Below are 14071 nucleotides of genomic sequence, written 5' to 3'. Positions count from 1 at the left end.
TGTCCATCCATCCATCCATCTGTCCATCCATCCATCCGTCCAACTTCTTTTACGTATTCCGTCAGGGTCACGGTGGGGCTGGGGCCTATCTCTGGGAGTCTATGGGAAAAAGGCGGAATACACCCAGACTCACCAGTCTGTTGCAGGGCAACGCAGAGACAAACAAAGGCGTATAACCATGCACATATACACTCAGACCCCAGGTCAATTTAGAGACTCCAATTAACCTACCCGGAGAAAACCCTACAATGCAAGGGGAAAACATGCAATCTCCATGCAGAAAGACCATGCAGCTGTGCATGATGTTTCTGTTTTCAATGAATGGTATCATCTCATGATTTCATGGGTGAATTTGGGATTTCTTTNCTCCATGCAGAAAGACCATGCAGCTGTGCATGATGTTTCTGTTTTCAATGAATGGTATCATCTCATGATTTCATGGGTGAATTTGGGATTTCTTTCTTGAAAGCCTTTCTTCATGCTTGTTTTAGAATTGGGAAATGGCTGGATGTGCTCTCTTCATCCTCTGACATGGGAACTGGCTTGGAGCTCATCTGCCTGGCTGTGTGTTTCCTGGACTGGGCCGCCAGTGGAGCTGGTTTACAGTTGCCTTTTGTATCCCTGCTTCTTTCTGTATGTCTGCTTTTATCTCCTTGAACCCCCGTCGGCCTCAGCAGATGGCCGCTCACACTGAGCCTGGTTCTGCTGGAGGTTTTCTTCCTGTTAAAAAGGAGTTTTTCCTCTCCACTGTCACTACAAGCATGCTTAATGTTAGTCGATGCAATCAATTGGTTTTCCTTGGATAGAAAGCTTTGAATTCATTTGTTTGTATGATCTGGTTAAATTGTAAAGTACCTTGAGAGTACGTGTTGTGAATTGGCGCTATATAAGAATGAATGAATACAGCCTTATTATAAAGCTAAAACACAACTATACAGTAATATGTCTAAAAATGTATGAATCTCATCCTTTCAAGTCCATTCCAGTAAATTGTCACTGTTAAGAAAGTAATGCTAAGAGCTAAAGAAATCTCTATATATGTTTCAAAGCTAGAAATTAAATGATGCTTTAATTCATCTATAAATTGTTAAACACTGCAGGGAAGCTCTGACACCTTCATCATCAGTGATGACTCGGAATGATCCAGAGTAGTGCCATCATAATAACACCTGTGGAAGCTATTAGCATGCACTTGAACTTTCATTCAGACCAAATGCTAAGCACTTAACAGGGAAATTGACTTGTGCAGCTGACGGGCATCCAGAGGAAGCTAGAGTGTTTTTCTGATGGAGGGTACACAAAGCCTCTCAGCTCAAAGTTTACTTGTTGCCTTTACTGGTGCTGAAAAGCATCACGAGTCCCGGTGAGCCCTTTCTTGCAGAGATCTTAAGCAGAACCTTAATGGAGCCCCGAAAGAATTGGAGAATGGGAGTCTGAAACTGTCTCCGTCTGAAGATTCACCTTGTTCTAATTGCCTCAAGTCCTATTGATTACCTGAGGCCCCTCGCACCTTTTCCATGAGATCCATTTACCCTGTGTAATCCCTCCTCAGAGCTTACACACCCGCTTGTCTGCCGTTTTCTTACATGATTAGCCTTATTGATCAAAGACCATGAAGGGATGGACGTCTCAGTTGTGAGCTAGGTCATCTTTGAAACAGGATGACTTTTTGTGCTAAAGAAAAATAGGAAGAAAGGGTGAGTTACAAGTGACCCAAGCAGCTGATGATCTGCCACAAAGCTTAAAGATACGTCCCTCCATCTGCTGTGTTTAACCAAAATCCTTTTTTTTCCCTCTAACAACAGCTCACACACACCTACAGTACGTTCAGCATGCAGCACTGAGCCTGAGCTTCCATCACTCGCCTCCTGACAGGCCCGGGGGTGTGTTTAAGGAGCAGCTTGATCCCAGCACCTCTTCCCAGACTTCCTACTGTCACAACACACACTCTCACCGCCAATCACTCCCTTTCTCTTGTCTCTGCGGCTGTCCCTGTAGGGAATTAGGATGACTTCATTCCCATGCAATTAAATGCTCTCACACTGTCTGGTCTATGACTGTGCAGTGTGTGTATGTGCGTATGTGCGTGTGTGGTCCGTGTTTCTGTGCATATGAGGTGGAAGATCCCTCGCAGACACTTGGAGCGAGGACTACGAGCAGATGGTGGAAAAAAAAAGAAAGTGACTCGATCTAATCTCTTCATCGATCGGAAGAACTCTGGACCCCCGGCGATAACGTCCGACAATCAGAGCAGCCGCCACAGTTGGCAGTCCAGCTGTGTCTGAGCTTAGGTCACCTACTGTACCTTTCGGCTCCTGCTGCAGCTTATCTACTCGTTTTATATTCGAAGTGGAACAGCAGCTGCCCACAGACTGAATAGCTGTTAGTTTGGTGGAAGAGTTTTGGCCAAAGGGTGTCGAACTTTTGACAGCAAGAGAGAGCAATGATTTGAAAATGTAGAGGTTAACATCAAGGGGAGTGCCGACATGCAGTGGCAGCACAATAACCTCTGAGTTATGCAAAAATTTCAGCTCTGTTTTTCAAAAAAGCGTTACTAAAATTATCAAAGAAAAAAATGAAAACATTTTTATAAATGAAAAAGGAATGCCCTCTTTTATTTAATCATTATGTAAAGTTTAAATTCCTAAAACTACATTTATTCAGTGATTATTCACTCTAAATGGCCAGGATTTGTAATCCACAGGTGATATGTATCTTCAATTTTAATAATCAGGAACTACAGCAGATCGTGCTAAATAACATTTTTGATCATTTAGCTACATTATATTGCTATTTCTTCTTCAAAACCAGGCACACAGGGATATTTCGCCAGATTTATGCATCTTTGAGTTACTCTCATGAAATCGAAGATTTGAGCAGCAGATCCCACCTTCCTTCACCCTTCGTGGGGTCAAGAGTTAGAACACTATCCAGGGTAGGGGAGGGACTTCTGACTGCTGTGCTGAATCTGGACAGCATTCTGCCTTTTGAACATCATTACATGTACAAGCAAAATAATGACCCTGGTCAAACTGAGATTTGAGCCTTATGTACAAAGAACTACAAAACACAAATGTAGCAAACGGCTAAAGACTCAAAACATACACTGCAGAAAAGCAGTGTATGTGTAAAAAAATAATTTTTTAAAATAAGTGTATTTTTTCTAGAATTGAGGAGGTACCTGAGACACTTTGCCAATGGAACAAGACAATTTGTGTTCAAAATAAGAAAAAAAAAAACAATAGCACTGTCCTATTTCAAGTGCATTTTATCCATCCATCCATTTTCAAACAAGCTTATCCACTGGTAAAAGGACCTAGAAATAAGGAAAAATTTCTTGAATTAAGTGTATTTACCCTAAATTTGAGTATGTAAATGAGATAGTTTGCCAATGGAATGAGTTTTTGTACTCTTAAAATAAGATAAGTAGATAATATGCCCTTGAAATAAGAAAACGCAGTTGTGTTTTATTATTTTAAATGTACATTTTCTTGTTCCGTTGGCAAAATTCCTCTTTTACCTCCTCAATCAAAGACCAAATGCACTTATTTTAAGAAAAAATGACTTATATAGATTTTTATTTTTTCCAGTGTCCCAAGTAAGGGGAGGGGTGCTGGTGTCTATCTCCAGCTGTCAACGGGCGAGAGGCAGGGTCCACCCCGGACAGGTTGCCAGTCCATCGCAGGGCAACACAGAGACAAACAACCAATCACACACACATTCACACCTAAGGGGACTTTAGAGAAGCCAATTAACCTAACACTCATGTTTTTGGACTGTGGGAGGAAGCCAGAGTACCCGGAGAGAACCCACGCGTGCTCAGGGAGAACATGCAAAGTCCATGCAGAAAGACCCCGGGAAGGGAATTGAAGGGAAGGGAATTGAACCCAGAACCTTCTTGCTGCAAGGCAGCAATGCTACCCACAATGCCACTGAGCAGCCCGTGCATTTTATCTAATTGTCTTATTTTAAGAGTAAAAATACTCATTCCATAGGCAAATCATGTTATTTACCCACTCAAATTAAGGCGAAAAATATGTTATTTAAGAAGTGTTCACTTATTTCCAGATAGTTTTTTCAGTGTATGAAGATAATGATATCTGCATGTCTCACACAGTACATGTCATAAAAAAAAATATTTTTTTAAACTACCTAAGGTGGGCTATGTCCTGGCATTTAAAGGACTGTGGGCAACCGTATAGCTCTTAACAGCACCTAGGGATGTCAGAAGGTCCCTATGCTAACTGGATTACCATTAGGAAGCCTACTGCTTCCTATTCCTACCTCCTTCCTAAGTGCCAGCACAACTCAGCTTGCACCTATTATGGCCACCACTGCCGCTCTTCCACTGCTGCTAAATTATCCTTTTGGACTCAAGATATTTAGATGCAACATTGATTTTGCTTAACGGACAATGTTTTTCTTCTAAGTTAATAGATAATATTTCATAGCAACTTAATACTCATTAGTGCTAAAGGCATTATTTTCATCATATATTTGCTTTGAAAGGCTAAAGAAACATATTGTTAGGAAATTTGGAGCTTGGAAGGACCCTTATACAAGCAGGGTGAGATAGACTGGTGTGTGGAGAAGTTTTCATGCAAAAGTAAGCTAACATCCAGATACACTGCAAAAACGATCTAGAAATAAGTAAAATTTTCTTAAATTAAGTGTATTTACCCTTAATTTCAGCAGGTAAACAAGGTGATCTGCAAATTGAATGAGTGTTTTTACTCTTAAAATAAGATAATTAGATAATATGCACTTGAAATAAGTAAATTGTCTTGTTCAATTGGCAAAATGTCTCACCTCCTCAATTAAGACAAAATGCACCTTTTTTAAGAAAAAATTACTTATTAAGATAATTTTTTTTGCAATGTACAGGTTACAAAGCAGGTATTGTGTGGAACAAGGCATATCATTAGTCATTCAGAGAAACAATACATTGTACCACCATTAACCACTCTGAAGAGAGAAAGAAAACGGACAAGAAATCTGTGGTAATGGACATGAGCAAACAAAGCTGATCACTTGGTAACCTGATTTACATGATAAGATGCCAAGGATGATGGCAGCTGAATGTGATACGACTTATTAAACTGAAAGAAAACAACAAATCATAACTGAACTAGAGCAAGATGGATGGAAAGATCTAACAAATGAGAGCTGACACTACAAGAAGCTGAACTAAGATAGATTTTAAGAAAGGGGCTAAAGAGTAAACTGAAGAGCAAGAAAAAAACAACTAATAATGTAAAAATGGCAAGACCAAAATAGAAAAACTATTACAAGGATAAGGCAAGACCAAGTAAAGAAGTTTCTAAATCAAAACCTTATATGGAAAAATCCCAGAACATAAAATACAACCTCAAAAAATAAACAGAACACAAAACTTCCACAGGTTTCTGCTGTATAAAAGGAATAAATGAAGCCAACAGGGAAATGGTCAACCCGGCATATGTAGATGGAGAATTATTGATGAGGGTTTGCTGAATAGATGATACCAAAGAGATTTGAACCATTGTTGTTTAAATCTCTCAAACCTCTTACAAAAAACTTATCTTACCTTTTTCTTGTTGGTAGGACAGATGTAGAAACTTGTCACCACAACGGTTGTCCCCGGTATCAGGTTGAGTTTGGTGTAGGTTGTTCCATAATCAGTGGACCTTGAAAGACAGAAAGAAATAAAGAATCTGAAGTTAGTCATTTGGTTTACAGTTAAGCTGAGACGTTTACATTCACTGATTAAATACTTCATGGAGGTTTATATAGTGTAAAGTGCCATAGTTAGTTTCAATGGGTTGATTGATTTCCTGATGCTGATACCACCATACATTATGGTTGGTATTGAAATCTGAAGTCTCACCCCTGGCAGTGTGAGCGACCAACCGGTCAGGAAAGTGTACAAAAAGTATAATTCATTTATTTTCCCAAAGTTCCTTTGGACTCAAGGACTCAAAATTCAGAAAAAATAGACCAAAAGAGGACAAATCTAGCAAAGAAACAAACTAGAACCTACCTCTCACAATAAACACAGGGGAATTTATAAACAAGGCCTACCAACAACAAGGACGAGAGGTAGAAAACATAAAACGAACAATAAACTGATTCCAACCCACAAATCATAACTACAACACAATTATGAAACAAGTGGAGTTTTGAGCGTTTGATAGCTTCTCAAGACCCTTTAATTTAGTGAAAGGGTGGAGTCAGAAAAAATATATATAAAAGAGGGGGTCACTCCAGTTGCAGAGAAGTGGGCCACCATTCAGCTGCTGTTTGACGGGGAAGGGCTATTTTAAATGGCTGCTACTGTACCAACAGTAGCAGTCTTTTGTAGGTTAAAATTTTCATTGCAGGGCAAATGTGTGTCACTCAACGTAATGTCCGCAATCTCTCATGCAGCTTTTGCGTCAATGTAGGACGAGTTATTTAAGTTTTTTTATTATTCGAGAGTTCTTCCTGACCACCCTAACTTATTGACAGTTTAGATCTTCTTTCAGACCTCGGTAGAGAAGTAGCAGCTTGTAGCCAAGGTTAGTCATTTGAACAGATATAATGATTAGAAAGTGCTTTGCCATGTTGAGTAAATCTACAACAATCATTTTTAGATCTGTATCAAGCGTTGAGTTGTTTGACAAATTATAAGTTATGTAAAAAGAATTGATTACTACAGGCAATAAAAACTACCAGCTGAAGCAAACCTTCACTGGTCAGACTACCCAGGCCTTGGCTTCGTCACGGTGAAAGAAATTCATGTTCCAGTTGTATAATGTGGCAGTTGAATAATTATTCCACCCAGGGAAAACACTTTATTTTATTTTTTTTTTTTTATGGCACTAGTGGCTTGTTTTTTTTTAATTTTTTTTATGGTAAGTAGGCTGACAGGAAAGGGGGTATGAGAGAGGGAGAGAGACATGCGGCACAGGCCGGATTCAAACCCGGGTCGGCCGCGTCGAAGACTAAGGCCTCTGTACATGGGTCACTACCCACTGTTCCACCTGCACACGTGGGAAAACAAATCTTAAATTGAAATAAAACTTATGAATTTTGAATATATACCTCTACTTTTCCATAGTCTTCATTTTTTCTGCTCAACAATAAGCACGTTTTATGCAAATACACATCAGTTTGTTTGCAGCTAATATTGATTAATGAGAATTTGCAATCTTTTATTCTTCTGTTACCCTCTGATACTCCTATCCACCTGCTACCCCTCCATGGAACTCCTTTGGGTTAACAAATCTACAAAAGCAAGGTAAAAGACTGACCTCATTGTTTTCTACAACTGCCCTAAGGCTAGCCTATATCAGCTTTCCATTCACCATAATACTGCTTTATGTTCTGCAGACTGATCGCGGTGACAAATCAGGACCAGCTGGTCAAACTGTGATTGCCCCAGTGCCTCAAAAACGGCCCCTGGCTAGCTATAAGGTACTAACTAATCTTCAAATCTGGCAGCTTAAAAAGTAGTTCTGGAGTGCTGTGTGCAGGTGAGATTGATAGCTAGCTGCTGTAATGGTTCTGCAGTCAGACTCGGGTACAGTCGAGAAAGGAAAATAAATGTTTAAACAGGTTTTTAAACCCACAAAATATGAGTTGGTCATTTATTTGGATAAAATGTTGAACCTCCTGCCTTGAAAAATGATTTCTGCTGTTTTATTTTGCATTTTTTCTCACGTCACAGCTCATCACTGATGTTTTAATGCCAGACTAAGATGACCTAAGATATTAAAAATTTGCTTTTTTTATATAATTATATAGTTTATGAAGGGAAAAAAAGCCAAACCCACTTTCCCTGGGTGAAAAAAAGCAAAAAAAGCCGTCAAGCTTGTATAGAAACCTGTATGAGTCACTGGGAAGCGCATTTGGCCAACTCTTTATAGCACAAATGTCTTAATTTGACTGCATCATTGAGCATGAACACAAAGTATCACACTAATTTTCTACTTTGACTAGGCCACCCCAAAACCTTGATTTTACTTTCTTTCAGAATTCCAGTGATAGACCTGTTGCATAACTGAAGCATAGTTTAAAATTAAGGTCACAACTGACAGCTCGACATTCAGCTTCTAACTTCATGTTCTCTGCTTCTTGCCATCATAGTACCTTCATCTGGCCTTGTTCTGTTTGGCTGTGACACAATCCTGAAGGGATACATCAGAGTGTCTCTGCTGCTGTCAACAACTTTAATTCTAGATGACAGTTGGGGAAGTTTTTTCAGTGTTCATACCTGTTTCTCTCCTAGATATATCGATGGTCTCAGTTTTTACGATGAAAAACTGTTCTCTTTCATCCCTTTTTACATGAAAACAAACTTATAGCTCATCTGCTTAACATTATCTTTCCTAGAGAGCCACCTAAAGAGTTAGAGATTTTCTAACACAGAAATTCTATTATGGATCAGCAATTCTATAGCACTTTTTCTATGACTGCTTCTGGCCCACACTGAGCCTGGTTGTGCTGGAGGTTACTTCCTGTTAAAAGAGATAAAAAAAAAATAATCCAACCAAGTCCAGTGGATTGTTTTGGTTTTTTAAATTTCTTGAAATTCCAGTTAAAAGAGAGTTTTTTCCCCCTCTCCCTGGGTTGTATGCATGCTTGGTGTGAGGGATTGCTGTAGAGTCAATGACAGGATGCAAGGAAACGTAATTCTGTTATCACATGTTCCTCCAGGAGAAAATCCTGCAAAAGTTAATGACTGGATGCCAAAAGCTATGTTTCCTTAAATAGAAAAAATCTAACCAATTTGATTCTATGATCAGATTGAATTATCTCTCTAAAATGCCTTTAGATGAGATGTGTTACTTTTTTGTGTCAGTAGGCAACTTTACATCAGAGATGACAAAAATCACATGTGGGGTTCCCCAAGGGTCCATTCTGGGTCCCCTCCTATTCAATATCTACATGCTCCCTCTGCTCAGTTAATAAAAAAAACAACATCAGCTACCATAACTATGCAGACGACACACAGCTTTACATCACCATGTCACCAGGTGACTATGAACCAATTCAAGCACTGAGGAAATGCTTAGAAGAAATCAATGCCTGGATGTGCCATAATTTTCTTCAACTGAATAAAAAGAAAACTGAAGTAATAATCTTTGGACCAATAGAGGAGAGATCTAAAGTTAGCACACAGCTTCAGTCGCTTCAGCTAGTAACCACTGATCAGGCCTGAAATCTAGGTGTAGTGCTGGATTCAGACTTGAACCTTCAAAAGCATTTAAAGACAATTACAAGGTGGGCTATCTATCACCTGAAGAACATTTCCAGGATTAAAGGACTAATGTCTCAGCATAATCTGGAAAAACTGATCCATGAGTTTATTTCTAGTCGAATTGATTACTGCAACGGTGTTTTCACAGGTCTGCCTAAAAAGTGGATCAGACAGCTGCAGCTGATCCAGAACGCTGCTGTCCGTGTCCTCACTAAGACCAAGAAAGTAGAGCACATCACCCCAGTTCTAAAGTCCTTCCACTGGCTCCCTGTATCTCAGAGAATAGACCTTAAAATACTTCTGTTAGTCTATAAATCCCTGAATGGCTTAGCACCTAAATACATCACAGACTTGCTATCAGTGTATCAACCCTCCAGACTGTTCTGGTTAAATAGTTCAACTAAAACATATTTTCTTTACTTTAATTGTTTTTTATATTCTTTTTTGTTTCAGCATTTTTAATTTTTTTTTTTCCTACTTGCTTTAATTCTGTTTTATCTTCCTGTATTTTAATCATGTAAAGCACTTTGAATTGTCTTTGTGCTGAATTGTGCTATACAAATAAATTTGCCTTGCCTTGCCTTGCCTATAGTAAGTTACCAAATAAATAAACTGAAGTGAAATAAACTAAACTGAAACACAGAGTCTGGTAGTAGAATATGTTGGATAAAAACATAACAAATATGTATCATTTATTAGCTATTCATTGTGTATATTAAAAAATGCATTAGAAAGACTTCCACTGCAGCAAATAATGGAAGCAAGACATTAATAAGTAGACATTTGATAAATATTGCTGGTTACATTCTGAATCAATTCAGACATTATAGGGGTGATAAGAAAACAATAAACCCAAATATAAAAAAAGCCCTGAAATTGTGTGCTCTGTGCCTTCTGTGTGGATTTGACAGCCTTAAAAGAGTGATTTCAAAAGCACTCCAAGCAAACAGGAAAGAAAAAAGCTGCAATGTTTATCTGTGGGTCAAAGATTCAACAGGAGGGGGGCCTTGGACGAAGAGGTCTTGATGAAAGAGAATGATGAGCTGGCACATCGCTCTGGTTAAGGATGAGAGGATTTTCTCCTTTACGCAGTGGGACACCAACCACTGACAGACACATGCGCGTACACAAAGAGACACAAACACTCTCAGAGCCCTGTTGAGCCATTCGGCAATCAGCTCTCCCAGAGCGCTCTGATGCAGCAGCAGAAAACAGTTGCTTAGCAGGGGTGAGCCGTTTCTCTATACGGTGAGCTGCAGAGTGTTTTCATCTTCGGAGACAGCCTGTGTGTGGCGTTTAACCTGGGAGGACGGGGGGAGATCACTGAGCGATGGCTGACTTAGCGGGGAGGAGAAGAGGTTTGTACTTATCTCTGGACCCTACTTGTGGATGGAGTAATAGAGCTTCAGGGGTGATTCTGCAGAGGTGCAAGATCATTTTAGTTAAAGTTTAGTACAACCTGGGAAGTTAGATTTAACACTAATAAGCTGGGATGTATCACAGTAAAGGAAAGAGGAAAAAAATTATCATAGCTAAAAATATTTCATCTATTCAGGACTAAGGTGTTATACAATGTTACCGATTCCCCTTTCCTCTGATATACCCAAAAAAACGCAGCACTAACATCTCTTTTTAGAAAAAATATAGACTTTATCTAATCTCTGTATAAATCCAGCCGTTCTCTGAAGCCCTTTGAGGTTTCATAGTGAACAACCAAAAGCAAGAAACACCAGATAGGTCAGGAAGAAATCTGGAAAGTTTAGACCACACACTGCAAAAACAATCTGAAATTAAGTAAAAATTTCTTAAATCAAGTGTATTTACACTTAATTTGAGTAGCTAAATAAGATAGTTTGCCAATGGGATGAGTATTTTTACACTTAAAATAAGATAATTAGATAATATGCACTTGAAATAAGACAATGCAATTGATTTTTCTTATTTCAAATGTAAATTGTCTTGTTCCATTGGCAAAGTCTCTATTATCTCCTCAAATCAGGATAAAATGCACTTATTTTAAGAAAAAATGACTTATTTAGATTTACATTTTTTGCAGTGCAGTTATGGTACGAAGATATAGCGGAAGATCACTTATCTAAACGTTATCCGAAAGAAAAAAAATAAATACTGCACAACTCCAGTCCTACCAAGATATGACTATGCAGGCTTGTATCATAAGTCCATGGTCACTCTGCAGGAGCTGAAGGAATCCACAGGGCAGATTGGAGAGTATTTTAATGAGAAAACTTGGTCATGAAATCCAAAAATGTGTTTTCATGAAAGGAATGACAGGAAGAATGTCATCACTAAAAACAAAGGGAAAAAAAATTCATGGCCAGAAGAAGCTGATGGAAAATAATTTCAGTTGTGAAAATTGAAAAATCTAGATGTTAAAGGTGCATCTTCATGTTTTAAGTCAATAAACCGAAAACCATTTCTTCCCAATGAAATAAGATTATATACACAAAGTGTCCATGCTGATATTTTTTAAATGCAGCCTAAATAGAATTCAAGCAGTAGGTGCAATAGACAGATGTAAGCATGGTACAAGGTAAGCTGTCAGGAATCCAGTTTGTGTGGTCTGTTTTTGTGTTTCCTTTCCTCCTCCATCAGGTGGTGCCCCGTCCTCATTGGGCCTCCCTGCACACCTGCAGCCCGTTGCCTCATTACCTGAGGAGTGCTCTTAAGCTACTGACTGCCACTACCTCGACGCCAGAGTGTTTGCCAGTTTGGGGTACTCTAGCCAAGCTTAGTTTAGCAGAGTCTAACCTGAGTTTTGTTTTTGCCAGTTTGGGTACTCTAGCCAAGCTGAGTTTTGGCTGAGTCAAACTGAGCTTCTGTTTACCTGAGTTTTAATCTTGCTGTTTTTGTCTTTGCCTCTCGGCAGGAAGTCATCCTGCAAACTGGATGTTTGGGACCTTCCCTCCCCTGGAAGGATCTTCTGAGAACCAAACTGAGCTGAGGATTCAAGTTTGTGGTTTGGATCAACCTTTTCCCCAAGGATCGTCTGGGGCTTCTCTCTGAGCAGGGGATTCATCTCCACAAAAACCCGTTCAAGTGCCGCAGGAAATCTAAGTGGCAGTCAGCTTCTCCGTTCACCAAGGAACAACCGCAATCTGGGAAAACCCTGTCCGCCCACCATCAACAAGACAATCATTGGAACATCTAACACAGAATGGATTCAATAAAGGACACCTTTTTCTGGAAACGTGAGTCTGCAACCTATTCCCCCTCTTCAAGTCAAATAATCTAATTCCCCACTGAGCCTGAACTAACCACAGTGTCTTCCCCTCACTTTCCAGTTCCGGTTCGACAGTGCTCAGAGCAGCACTGGACTCTTCTCATTATTCTAAATAAACCTGTTAAACTTTTCCCTGGTCTCTCTGTTTGGTCTTCTGCATTTGGGACAGATCTTTAGTTAAATCATGACACAAGCAAGGTACAATCATAAAAAGAAATTTAAGATTAATAGTTTCTCCATTACAGGGTCTACATCCCTGCTACTTTCACTTAAATTGAGGGGGAAAAAATAAAAAAAGGTTTAAAGTGTTGCTTTAAGTTAGATTTCAAGTTCTGACAAAAGCAAAAGTTGAATAGTTAAGTTAAGACTGTTTATTAACAACAAAATGTAAAGCTGAATGGTTTGGAGAACTAGTCTTATACATTGGAATTGAATTAGACATTTTTTTTGGACTGTATTTTTTTTAATCTATTTTACAAAATTAATTCCATACCTCAGTATCCACAGCACAAATCACATAGAGGGGGTTAATATATTATATATATATATATATATATAGTGTTTTCCATTTAAATGGTGTGTTGAAAGTTGGGTTTGCAATGTAAAAAAATTGGTTGAGAAATAAACTACTGATTATTTTTGCAAAGCACTTTACATTGTTTTTATCAGTTTCACGAAGTGTTGTGGAGCACAAAGTAAACTAAACTTAAGACAACTGTGACATAATCAAGCCAACATTTGCTTAATGCCAAAGTATAATAAGTTAAAAATATTCTAGAAACATTAAAGAGCCTCTAATAGGGGGCTTTATATTCAGAATCTGTTGCTGCCATTGACCCCATTACATTATCTGCAGCCTTGTCTTCCATTGTTGAAATTGAAATATTGATTAAAGGAGCCTTTTAAACCTCCTGGGAGATGTTAGCTGGTGCACATCATCCAACACTCTCACTTAAAAGCAAACCAGAAGGACCAGAGCAGCAAATGGAAAGTGTTGTGGAAATAATTTACCCACAGAGAGCAGTTACACAGTTGCCTTTGGGGCCAATGACTCCACCTCGGTACCCCCCTCTTTAACCCCCTACGTCCTCAGCTAAGGGGAGTTTAGGAAGACAAAAGTGCGTTGCAGAATTTTTCGACTGGATGACAGTTTGACGGTTGCACATCTTTAAACGTTCACCCAATCACGCAAAAATCAGGGAACTTGTGAATTTCCCAAGGGCACACTGTAATGTGGCATGTGCAACTTTCTACAGTAGTAGCCATTCAACATTTCCCCACTTTCTTGATCGGCCCTTGGCTGATCCCCTACAATTCCTTTTTAAACATCAATGTTTGTACTAAAATATTCTTTCTGTCATGAGTTGTGGACATTAAGGTCTAAAGAGAAGCGCCTTCTCCTGGTCAGACCCTGAAAGAGTGGAGTCTGTTTAAAAAAATATGCACGCCCAGGAGAAGGAGGGGGGTCACTCTAATGGCTGGGAGTTGGAGGGGATTTCGCTGGGAGTTGCAGGTAAGCTGGCTGCCATTCGGCTGGTATTTCACTGGGAAGGGCCATTTTGAATGGCTGCTACTACAGGGTTCCCGCGGTTCCTTAAAAAGTCTTAAAA

At 39.2% G+C, this 14071-nt stretch overlaps 1 protein-coding gene across 1 annotated transcript in view; it reads right to left on the bottom strand.

The window, feature by feature from the left end:
• LOC107094591 (VPS10 domain-containing receptor SorCS2-like) overlaps positions 1-5662 on the bottom strand; it is a 185639-nt gene extending 179977 nt beyond the window's left edge. The window contains exon 1 of the mRNA XM_015390304.1: positions 5567-5662. The gene's annotated coding sequence lies outside the window, so the exon portion shown is untranslated. The remainder of the gene's footprint in view (positions 1-5566) is intronic.
• Between the last annotated feature and the right edge of the window lie 8409 nt (positions 5663-14071).

The sequence above is a fragment of the Cyprinodon variegatus genome, unplaced genomic scaffold, assembly GCF_000732505.1.
Source record: "Cyprinodon variegatus isolate N-32 unplaced genomic scaffold, C_variegatus-1.0 Scaffold492, whole genome shotgun sequence".
NCBI lineage: Eukaryota > Metazoa > Chordata > Actinopteri > Cyprinodontiformes > Cyprinodontidae > Cyprinodon > Cyprinodon variegatus.
This window is presented reverse-complemented; position numbering and strand designations above follow the sequence as displayed.